General features: G+C 42.8%; 1 protein-coding gene across 3 annotated transcripts in view; it reads right to left on the minus strand.

Annotated features, from left to right (window-relative positions):
* Positions 1 to 12,648, minus strand: part of SAMD12 (sterile alpha motif domain containing 12) — a 381,347-nt gene that overhangs the window by 124,249 nt on the left and 244,450 nt on the right. The window contains exon 5 of one of the 3 annotated variants that reach the window (XR_011543486.1): positions 8,189 to 8,465. The exons of the other annotated variants lie outside the window; for them this stretch is intronic. The gene's annotated coding sequence lies outside the window, so the exon portion shown is untranslated. The remainder of the gene's footprint in view (positions 1 to 8,188; positions 8,466 to 12,648) is intronic. 3 annotated transcript variants of the gene reach the window in all.

Raw genomic sequence — 12,648 nt, forward strand, 5'->3', positions numbered from 1 at the left:
TTCCCTAATTTGACTCATTTCCCCAAACAGGATGCACAGGTGGCGTTCATTTATTTAGTCACAACACTAATTACTCATTACAATTGAGCTCTTCCCTGGTTTTCTCAACATAACCATTGCAATGGTAGGAAAGTGCCCTTGGGTGATTGCTTGTGTATGTGTGTGCAGAAGGGGTGGGACCTTGGCTTACAGCCAAATGAGTCTGGGTCCTCTGCTGCAGGGTCAGCTCCTGTAAGGTTTGGAGGGTATACTGCTGACATTTCAGTCCCTCAGCACCACCCACTTCTATCTACACTTCAGTCTCAGCCTTCATGATGGCCCCCACCACAAACCTCAAACTCCAGCCACAAGAGAAAGTCATTTCTTGAATCCTGCTGCCATGCCTGGAATACTCTGCCCTGATCAGTTTCAGTTCTGGAGTCCCCTGCTCCCTGACCTCTCACCTTCCCACTTCCATGGGGAGTTAAGGACCCCTTCTAGTGTCCATGGCACCCTCTGCCTATCTTGTTATTTATCTCATGTTGTGTTGTGACTGCTTAGTCATCTGTCTTGCCAAGGAAATGCCTGTCTCGCCAGGAAAACCTGGAATTCTTGCTGGCAGGGAATGTATGGTATTTGCCTTCCAGCATTAGCACAGTGTCTGAAAAGTAGAAGACACTCAACAGCTAGTTATGCGTGGAGGGTTTCTCTGAGCTGATTCACTTCAGCTCTAAGCCCCTCCTTCCAAGCTGTGCAAAGATGGGATTTTTATACAACAAAATAAGTTGGTAAGAACTCAATGGCAAGTTTGCTGTGCTCTGTGGCTCTAACCTCATCAAAGATCCCAGCCACCTTGTGCTTTCTTCTCATCTGCCACCTACATGAAGTCCCACCACTCTCTGGCAAGAAGCTAAGACCAAACTTGTTCAGCTTTCTGAACATGATCCCAAGTCTGTTGCTACTGAAAGAGAAAGGATGTTCACAAATACCTCACGTTGATGTCGAAGATTCCCCAGCTGAAGAATTACCACACCCACCCCTATCTTTTAGAATATGAACAAGCCATGATTCTTTTGTTTAACCAATTTACAAGTGAAGGACAAAAGGAGTGCCTTATTTTCAGGACATATCAGGAGAGCATTAAATACCGTAAGACTTGACTTAGAGTAAATAAAGCATGAGAGTCACTAGTTGCTCACGAGACCCTCTAAAGAACTGGGCTTTATGTACTTCATTCTCCTCCTGTCTCCTCTCTGATCACTGGCCTTCTCAACCTCTACCATATAACCTCCACTCCAACCACCCTGGACTCAGGGTCCAAATAGCCCAGCACCATGCCTTTGTGTGTGTGTCCCATCCCTTCATGCCCACCCCACAAACAATCATCATCTTTCAAGATTGTTTCACAAATGCCACCTCTTCTGCAAAGCACTCTCTAATTACTTTACCCATAATTAGAAATATAAACACAGTATGGGGCAGCTATTAGTACTATGTCACTGCATTAGAATTTATGTGTTTATATATCTCCATTTATGTATTTATTCAACAGCTAGATATTGAGCATGAGGCATGAGTCGAGCCCTTTGAGGACCTGGCCTGTGTCTGTCATCCCTACGACCCTATCCACCAGCACTGCACCTGGCATAGGCTATGCACACAATATCTCTTTGGTGCATGAAAAAATGATGGAAGGATAAAGCCCAGCTCTTTGATATTCAAGAATGACTGTGCTCATTTTATAGTAGACAGATGCCACACTTTTATTTAAGATATGTAGGGAAGATACCACAATTTCTTTCTTTTTTTTTTTTATTTAGGGAAGATACCACAATTTCTTTGTTTTTTTAAATAGATTATTCTTAAGTTCTTCTCAAATCTAATTTGAGTCATATCTTTCATAATTCAAGCCTCCTCTCAATTCTCTCTTGCTTTGAAATGACAAAATGTAGCCTTTCATATGTTTGAAAATTATTCTAAAATTTTTTCAGCTAATCCCAACTTCCAAAAAATGTGGTGTTGAGAATCTCAATTAACTTTATTCTTCTCATGGGGGCGAGTTTTTGAGTCTTGCTCTCTTTTTACAATATTTCCTCCTGTGGACTATTGAAGGCCTTTGCGTCACGTCACAGTCGTAGGGTCACAGCTTCCCAGCCCTGATGACGGCACAGCAGTGGTTAGAAGAGAAACTTCCCAGATCTAACAGGAGCGCACAGCCACTGCCTCAAAGGCCCTTTACCAACCACATAACATTCCTATGTGGCTCACCTAGGACCCCTATTGTCTTGTCTATTTGTGTCCAGGCTTTCCCTCCTCTTCCATTTGTGCATGTGACTTTAGGGCGCTTCACTATGGCCATGTTTTCCCACTTTCCTAACATACAAGGGGTTTGAGGTTGGTTTTCCAAGGAATTGTCTTCCTGTACTATTTGGGGGGCTGGCCACAAACCACTATTGTCCTAAGTCCCAAGAATAATGTCAAAGAGCATGTGGAAAAAGGTTTTCAGGAACTACTAACTATCTCTCAACTTAGTGTATTATGGGTTGAAATACATCCCCCCAAACTTCATATATTGAAGTTCTAATTCCTAGCAAGTCAGAATGTGACCTCATTTGGTGTTATACATGTAATTACATCTATAAGATGTAAGATGAAGTCAAATTGGAGTAGCCTGGGCCCCAAATCCAATGTGACTAGTATCCTTATAAAAAGGGAAAAAGTGGGCACAAACACACTCGGGGGTGAATGCCTTGTGAAGACTGCAGTTATGGTGCCATACAAGAAACTACCAGAAGCTGGAGAGAGGCCTGGAACAGACCATTCCCTAGTGCCTTCACATGGAACATGGCCCCGTCGACACCTTGATCTCGGGCTTCTGCTATCCGCCACTGTGAGACGATACATTTCTGTTGTTCTAAGCTACCCTGTTTGCGGTATCCTGTTCAGGCAGTCCTAGTAAGGTAACACAGTGTGATATACTGAATGCTTTCTCACTTTATCTTGCTATTCTGAAGGTGGCAAGCCAGCTTCCCTTTGAGGTTTGTGCTGAGTCTTCCAGTTACATCATGCTATCTATCACCTTACGGAATGATTAGACATTTGATACTGCCCCTCCGCAGTGACCTGGAGAACACTAAGAATGCAATAGGAGGGTATCAGGTTAGGTAAAGAGGAGAAGACAAATAACATGTCTTCTTTGTGCCAAGTGCTTCCCATGTCTCTCTTCACTCCTGAAAACCACCTAGTGATGTAAGTTGGCTGCTGTTTATTCGCATATTACAAATTAGTTAAGATGTGGCAGGATCAGTAATCTGCTGACAATCACGTAGCCAGAGTGATAGCAAAGACATTTGAATCCAGCTTTGTGTGACTCCAAGATTATCCTTTTGGGGAAAGTATTTAAACATCAGAATAGGTTACCAAAGAAAGCCGGCTACTATCATTTTCTTCAGAGCTTAAAAACAGGCACATTGTTATCTTTTACGGATAGGTTATGCATTGTTTTACCCGAAGTCAGGAGCATGGGCCATACAATCTTTCAAAGTTCCTTTTGGGCCTATGATTTTTATGATTATAGAATAGGCTTTGTGAATTGAGGAAGAAAGAGCCTTACGCTTCAGGAATTTTATCCATGTAGTCCTCATTTTATATTAAAGGACAAGATTATGCAACCAAGAGGGTCCCTAGTAATTGCTGGATTGGGACCAGCAATCCATGTCACATGCCAGTTCTGCTTTTATACTCCAGTGTCTCTTCCTTGCTCTGGGTCCCAAGGTATTGAGTGAATTCAGACCGCTTGGAAGCAGGGAGCCCAAGCATGCTGTCTTGACATGCTTTCTTTAACCTTATGTCACTTTCTGCAGGTTAGGCAATAAAACTTTTATTCACTTCATAACATAATGCCTACCTAAAGACAGGAGTCTAAGGCCGTGAGAGTCTAGACTGAAATACCCTGAGATCACCAGGGGTAGTGGACCACACAGGAACCACTGCTAACAGCTAAGAGCAATGTGCAAGTAATCTAGATCAAAGACAGGTGGCAAAACTTAAAAGGATAGAAACAAAAATTAGCAAGTAAGTTATGTTTTCATGAAGATATAAGTTCCTCCCCCTGGGAAAGCGGATGTCTTCAGCCAGAATTGGATGAAGCGCACAGTCAGTGCCATATTACATGCAAGCTAATCACCGCTTACTATTGACAGTTTCTGCAGCTGAGGGTTAGTTTTAATAATACCTTTTATTTTTATAATTTTACCTAATTACCAAGACAGTGAGTTTATGTTTACTTTGGATTCCAATGTTGAAATGATGAAAAGGCTAATTTCTAAAAAAGAAAATGACCCTTATAAAGATGACATTTTCTCTTCCGAATGTTAAGATGCTGACAAAGTTTTAAATTGTGAGGAAAAGAGAAGTTTGGTTGCTGTTGTTGCTTTTAACTTTTCTTAGAGGATTTCTACTTCAAGGAGCTCTGAGTCTGTTGAAGGAACAAAGCAAATTAACCACTGGTTGAGTATTTCCTTACTTGGTAAACAGAAAGTCATTTCCACCTGTGGAGCTTGGCCTCCCTGGGCTGGAACACAGCTCTGCTGCTTGGAAATTGACAAAACAGCCCAGCATTGCTCCCTAACAACTTCCTGACATCCCTATGGTCTTGCTATTTAACATAAGCAAAAAGAAATCTTTCGAAACCCGAAAGCATTTTAATCAACAATCTGTACAACGTTGATCATATCAATATATTGACCCTGACACTCAGTATCACTGGGAGAATAAAGAACAAGAAGACACTTATCTTTAAGATTAAACAAAAGTCTTTGCTTCCCCTCTGTCCGGCTTCACAAAGTCCTCAATTATTTAAGAAAAAAAAAAACTGACAGAGGGAGAAAATGCACAAGCTGACACTTTGCCAAACATACCTGGGGAGGTAAAAAGATAATTCGTTAAAAGCCCGTATGGGACAGGCTGATTTAAAATCAGGGCTTTCCTCACGTCTCTTTTAAAAAACAAAACAAAACTCTGGTGTTTGCCCTGAACCTCTCAGCCCTAGCCGCTGCTTTGAGGAGTGATGTTGATTGAGCGGCCTCACTGCTGTTTCTGCAGTCTGTTCAAGCACAGCCTGATGGAATGATGCGTCAGTGATTCTGTTCTTGCTCTTCTGATGGGTCCCTGAGGGTGCTTCTGAGTAAGCGTGCCTTGCCTCCCACAGCTCTGATGGGATGTGTGCCCCTTCCTCCTTCTCATGCACTAAACCTCCGCAGGGGGAGGTTGCCTCTTCTGGGTAGGTGGGTTGCAGACCCCCGCCCCATTCTGGGCTCCTCCAAGGCATGTTTTCATGTAGCTTGTTATTTCTTCTGGGTATGGGTGTGAACAATGACTAGACACAGATGAAACGGTGTTTCTGAATAAAAGAATGTGCTACCCAGGAGGCGTAACTGGCATTTAATTTGCTGCCTGTGTTCCATAGACTGTGAGCTCCTCGAGGGCAAAGATTGAGCCTCATTTGTCTTTGTAGTCTCGGTGACTAACACACATTCATTTGTTCATTCATTTATTCAACAAATATTTACTGAGAGCTGGAGGTACAAGATGAGAAAGGCACAGGCTTTCACAAAGAATTAGACATTTCCTTTGCCCCACAGGCTGGACTGCCATGGAATAAATACACTTTATAACACCAGATACATGAATACACACTCAAAATACTGTAAATAATACAAAAGCTGAGCTATCTTACTCATAGACTCATCGAATGTCAAAGATGAATGGGACCTGCTTTTATAGATAAGGCTGCCGACTCTCAGAAAGAGCTGACCACTCCTGATCTTGTGCTCTCTTCACCTTGAACAAGGTGGCCCATGGAAGATAAAGTACTTCAAGTGGAAATTTCCATTGCTTTGTTTCCTTTCTCCCCTCACAACCTAATTTTGTCATATATATAAAAAATTCTATTTTTAATATATTAATTCCCAAAGGTTTACATAATTCAAGAATCTATAGACCACGGTTTAAATAAAGATTGTGAACCCAAATTTTTACAGGAGCCAGGATGTAAATAATTTGAGTAACAAAGCCAGGGGAAAGAAGGGGGTCAGAATAGAGCAAACGGGAAGCACATGCTCTTGCTTCAGGCATCGACTCCAAATTTTCAGCTTAAAGCAATCATTTTATTTTGCTTATGCTTTTGTGGTTTAGGAATTCATGAAGAGCTCAGCTGGATGGTTCATCTCTGATCTATGTGATGTCCCCTCATGGGGATGGAGGATCCACTTCCAAGATGGCTTCCTCAGTCATGTGTCTGGTACCTGGGTGCTCCTTGACCTTCGGTCTTTCTCCACCTGGTATCTCTTCTTCTAGGACCGTTTCATGTGATGGGCTTTTCACAGCATGGTGGTCTCAGAGTAGCTGCACTTCTTACATGGTGGTTTATTTCCCTGAGCAAGTGTCCTAAGAGTCAGGAAGTAGATGCTGCCAGTTTAAGGCCTGGGTCCCGAAACTGGCATAGCATCACCTCTGCCATATTTTACGGGCCAGAGAAGTCACTAAGACTTCAAGGGGAGGATACCTGACCCCACCTCTCAATAAGATGAGTGCTAAAGAATTTACAAACATCTTTAATGTGCCACAAGTCTGTTTCAGAGAGCAGACACTAGGTACCAGGTTGTTGCATTGTGGGCTGTGGGCCAGTCTGAAACAGTTTGAGTTTTTAAAATAGAAGATGCAAGTTTATATTTAAAAATGCGATCTCTTCTGATCCTTAAATCTTAGCAACCAATTCAAATTTTCTGAAAAACTGTGTGTGCCAGAGACGCATATTTGCAGATACTACCTATGCCCACTCGTATATATCCTTTGCTTTCAGCACTAAACCAAATTCTCATAAAGGAATTTTAAGAAAATACTGACACGCATTTGGAAATATTTTGCCTATGGCTGAAAATGAAGATCTTAAGAGCGTTTCACCATCTTTGACAATAGATTTTTATTGAAAACACACCAGTAGGTAAATGAGAGATCTTTTTATATAACTCTATCATGATCCACAAGAGAAAACTGAATGTCTCCTATTCTGAGAACTCCCTTTCCCCATTTCTATCCTGGGCAAATCACAGTCTGATGAAGAGTAGAATGATCTTCACTTCTCGCTGAGTTTCACTGAGAACTAGAAATACAAGATGATGCGGGAGGTACTGACTTAAAGCCCCAGAGGAAAGAAAAAGAGAAGCCCAGAAACTAAGAATCACTGACATAAACAGCCCCAACTCCCCATTAGTAGTTCTTAAACATTAGTGACCAAATCACCTTCTGAATCAGAAGAACTAGGGAATGTTCCAAGACAGCATTTTGAATCAAAACTCTAGATGATTCTGAGGTAGGTGGCCCCAGAACCACACTGCTGGTACTCAATTACAGGAACAAGCTTTTGAAAGAGAGCAAGACTGGGCACAGCTATAGCACGAATCATGCCTGCCTCTTTAATGAGTTGGTGGTAGCTGTGGTGGTCATGCAGGAGAAGAATGTATCCAGTGGGCTCCATTTCCCTGACTCCGTGTAGAAAACGTGCTAGGAGATATGGTTTCTAGCCCTGATTTGCGTTAGCTAGCTACTTGAGCTGAGGGAAGTAATTACCCCTTTCATGGTCTGTTTCCTCTTCTGTAAGATGAGAAGGGTGGGCCTGGGTTTCAACCATGGCAAGCACAACCGTCCACATTGTGTGCTCGAGGTGGACCCTGCTCAGTCACAGATCCATGCTTTCTGCTACGGCCTGGCCTTACAGTCCTCGACTCAGCTACTTCCAACAGAACAGAGTTAACGTTTGGGTTGAAACCAATTTTCCAGCCCTGGTGGGGGATCTCTACGGCCTCTTCCTGCTTGTGTGGCTATATTATGGTTTTGGAGTGAAAGTCAGGTGGAAAGAAATCATGGAAGGTAGCTTTGGGGGGCAGAAAATAGTTTTGGGGGCAGGATGTCTACAGAAATGGCAACAGGAAATCTGAGAACAGTGGGGATCTCAAACAGTCAGCCAGCCAGTCTCAGGGCCAGTCTGGTTATCATGGCGATGGAGGTCTTGGTGAATCCCAGCAGCTATACCCCAGGACAATCAGCAGGAGGGGCAGGGCTGGGATTCGGGTCAGCAAAATCATCGGTCGGCACATACAGGAATCCAGGAGCGAGTGCCTCCTTGTTTTGCACCAGGCACCTCACTTACCTCACCCTAGTCCTGGCCCTGAGGAGGGGTATCAGTGCGATGGAGTTGCAAGCTTGCTGCAAAGTTGTCATCTCTACAATAGACCCCTTGGGTGGAGTGGGAGCAGGCTGTGTAGAAGAGGAAATGCAGACAGATCGGGCCAGACAAGGCCAGGACTTCCATGGACTTGATTTCCTGAAGAGCATTTAATGTAAAGGGCAAAGTCTTCAGATCTGTGTTGGGTTAGCTGTGCAACTTGGTCAAGCTACTTAATCTCTTTAAGCCTCAGTTTTTCAATCTGTAAAAGAGAAATAAGAACACCTTCTTGGCAGGGATGTTGTGAAGAGAATGTATATATGGCACCTGGCCCATAGTATTTGGTCATTACATGGAAATTCTTTCCTTCTTTCTAGACTCCATTCTGCCTTGAGCGACTGTCAGGAAATGAAGCAAGCTGGGGATAGCAACCTTCATACCAAAAATGGATGTGGAAATCCACGTCCTTGTGCAGAGGAAGATTGGCAGGTCTTTACATGCATTGTTGACTTTCTGACTCACAATTGCTTTCTCTTTTAACTCCTCCCATCCTGCTCAGGTTGGACCTAATGTGGGAAGGTCTTGTGCTCTCCTCACCTTGAGCAAGGTGGCCCATGGAAGATAAAGTCCTTCAAGTGGAAATTTCCATTGCTCTCTGTTTCCCTTCCGCCTTCACAGCCTAATTTTGTCATATTAAAAAAAATTCTGACAATATAATGCCTGACAATATAATGCCAGGATCTTGCCCACGAGGAAAAATCTCCCAGTACTTCCCTGAGGCCCAAGTTCTAGGAAAAAATATTACAAACTCTGTGTCATAGGCCTGCTTAGTAAGAATTATCGCTTCCATTTACTTAAGTGATTCATACAGGCTTGGCCCAGTGCTAGGCACTTATAAATATTATCGAAGTCTCCCCTACAACCTTGTAAGAAGTAGACAGGACTATTCCCAGTTTCCAGATGAGCAAATAGAGGCTAATGTGGCTCAGAAACTGTAGAAATGGAATGGGAACCAGATCTTTTCCTAAGTTCTTAACCACTGTTTACTACTGAACATTCATCACTCTGAAAAATGTAAAAAACCTAAGAGAAGTTCATTGCTCTCAGGGAGTTTAGACATTCAGAAAAGAATCAGCACCAGCATGTGAAAAAGAAGAGTGTAACATGGTGTGTAGCAGTTCAACTAGACAATGAGCTCCTTGGGGGCAGGGACTTAGTTTCATTCTTTTTTATAGCCTTATTTTCTAGTGCCCTGAGTGGCTCCTAGTAGAAGCTCAATCAGTGTGTGTTGGATGTAGGCGTGAATAAAATAAGTTCTAAGGTGTATGCTACAGAGAAAGAGATTGGTAAAAATTCAAGGTCCAGGGAGGTCCCTAGGAGTACAATGGAGACGGTCAGCTTCATGGAGGAGAGAGTGAGACGTGAGCTGGGATGCAGAGAGGGTGAAAAGAGCAAAGAGGATAGAAGAGTCACACAAATGGAGGCTCGATGCAGCATAAGCATGCGGTACTGAGACAGTGAGGAGGACAAAGCGTTTAGAGAAATTGTGCACCAGTCAGCTTGGCAAGGAGCCAGCCAAACCAACTAGAAACTGGTGGGTTTTTGGTGTAAGACTGTCCATTATGTGGAAACAGGTCAAAGAACAAGGTCAAAGGAAACAGCATAGGCTGGTCTAGACATATAATGTAGGGAAGCAAACTGGAGCAGACTGGATTTCAGGAAGCACAGTTCCCCACCCATCGTAGAGGATATGCAAATATAACTTTTGGCAGCTGTGAAAAACACAGGAGGAAGACAAGTCAGCCACGAAGAATGCAGGAGGAGGAGGACCAGAAGAGGTGCTTGGAGGAACACACGCTGGGGCTGATCACCCTCTCCATTTGGTTATTCATGTACCATAGCAGCCTACCTGCTCCCAGGAGACCCCTGGTGCATCTGTTTATTCCGTAAAACAAACTCAGGGAAATCATACTTACTAACAGAAAAGTCACAGCCTCAGTCACGAGGCTCAAAAAGCCATAAAGTCCCTTTAGTAGGGCTAACTAGATATATTAAAAATTTCATACATACATATGCAGTTTAATTTATTTTCATAAAAATGCTAATATAATTTTATGTACATTTATGTAAATAATTTTATCCTGGGCTAAAGAGCTAAGTCTAAAAATGGAAGAATATAAAAGATGGCTCTACGGTGAGGCTATCAGTTCCATCCTCACCCTTCTCACCCAATTGTTCCAAAAGAATAATGAAATTGTACCAGTCAGTTCCACTCTGTCATGGTATATTAATCTATGTGTCGCAGACAGGAAGAAAATCATTACTTGATAATGACCTCCACATGGGCCCCAGGAACACTAACATTTCTCACCAAGAAGCCCAGAGTGGTGATGTGGGGTGATCTCTGCCTCTGACTTTTGGAATTGAACAGCTCAACAGTCTTCTGCAGAACCCACACTGTCTACTGCAGAGCCCCAGTGACCATGAGATGTTAAAAGGCATTGTGAGGAAAAGGATTTTCTGATTGTGATGGAAGTCCCTAAGACCTTCCCCAGGTTTGGTGATTTACTAGGAGAACCAACAGGTCACAGCACATAGTTGCACTCCCGGATAAGATTATTATTACAGCAAAAGGATACAGAGCAAGCTCAGTGAAGGGAAAGGCACATGGGGTGAAATCCAGAAGAAACCAGGCACAAGCTTCTAAGCCTCCTCTCCCAATGGAGTACACAGGATGCGTTTAACTTCTCCAGCAAAGAGTGGTGACAACATGTGTGAAATGCTGTCTACCAGGGAAGCTCATTAGAGACTCACTGCCCAGAGTTTTTATCAGGGGCTGGTCACATAGGCATCTGCTGCGTAGCAGGTACCAAAATTCCAGACTCCCAGAAGGAAAGCAGGTGTTCAGCATAAATGACATTATTTGTATGAACAATTTAGGTACATGAGCCATTCTGAACAGGGAGTGGTGGGAACTCTCCTAAAACCCAAGTTTCCAGACACCAGCAAGGGCCAACCTTGCAGGCAGGACCTTCTAAGAAAATCAGTCTCAGGTTTGCTATGTTAACCGTTTTCTATACAATGGTCTACTAAGTCTAGAAAACCCTGTATACCATGGCTACCTTTTGGAGAGTAATAATGCACATTAGCATATTAAGGGCTTTGAGAAGTACTACAGTATACAAGTTTTTTTTAACCAACATTTCCCAAACCTATTTGATCATTATTCTTTTTCTAAAAATAAAATATAATACTTATTACATCCTTTTGGCTACTAGCATTCCACAGAATACAGTTTGGGAAATCCCAGACTAAGTGTATGAACCTGCATCACTTCTCTGGCCTCAGCTTTTACCATTTATTAAATACACTAACGACAAGAGTTAGCACATATATTGTTCTTACTGTGTGTTAAGTGTGTTTTATACAATAACTCAACAAAATAAGAGGACGGACTAGGTACCCTTTAAGAACTGTAACACAGCACAGTGGGGGTTATGAGTACAGACAGTGAACTAGACCACCTGAGCTAGTTTCCTGGCTTTGCCAGTTATCAGCTATGTGACAACTTTCTTAATTGGTATGCCTCAGTTTCCTCATCTGTAAAATGTGTACAGTGCTTAATACACTAAGTGCTACAAATGTGCTTGTTAATTTTTTTTTTAAGTAAACAAAGTTCTTTCTAGGTTGAGCAGTTTTGATCCCTTACTCTAAGCCAGAAATCATAGCAAGGCACAGACCACAGACTCTTGAGAGTGGCATCAGAGATGATGGGATGGTCAGATGATGGTGGCCTGAGGGTACCAGAATGGCTTCAGGTGGAGTTTGCTCCAGGTCACAGGATACCTCGACACCCAAGGCCTGTCAGAGCCAGGACCCACTCCAGGGAGTAAACACAGACTGTCACACGCCAGGAGGCACTATTAATTTCCTGGGAGTCTAGGACTGAGGCCAACAACAGAAGTGATCTGCTTTTGACTGTAAATAGAGCAAGACTCTAAACTGCCTTCAATTAAACCTGGCAATTTTATCCATATGCTCAGAGAAAGGCACCTCGCAAGAAAATCCCCTCTGAATCAAGACTCATACAGATCTACGTGGCAGAAAAAAGAACAGGGAAAGATGCCAAATTGAAAAATGACAAACTGCCACCAGGAGAAAGCCAATTTTTAATATGCCTTAACACTTTTTCTTTATCCCTTCTCAAGCCATCTCCAGTTGAGGAATGTTCTCTATAACTGAATAATCCTTCATCGAGATATATGAAGAGTCAGCAGTGTCATCCTGGGAAATGAAGGACAGTGATATATTTTGTAGCACGTAGATACAGGTAGGTGTAAAAAGTGTGTGGGAGAAGACCCCTCAGTGCACTAGGGTGTGCTGAAACAGTCGCTTGAATGAAGAATTTTTAAAGGGCTTGGTGAAGAAATTACTTTGATATCTTC

The sequence above is a fragment of the Equus przewalskii genome, chromosome 8 (genome assembly GCF_037783145.1).
Source record: "Equus przewalskii isolate Varuska chromosome 8, EquPr2, whole genome shotgun sequence".
NCBI lineage: Eukaryota > Metazoa > Chordata > Mammalia > Perissodactyla > Equidae > Equus > Equus przewalskii.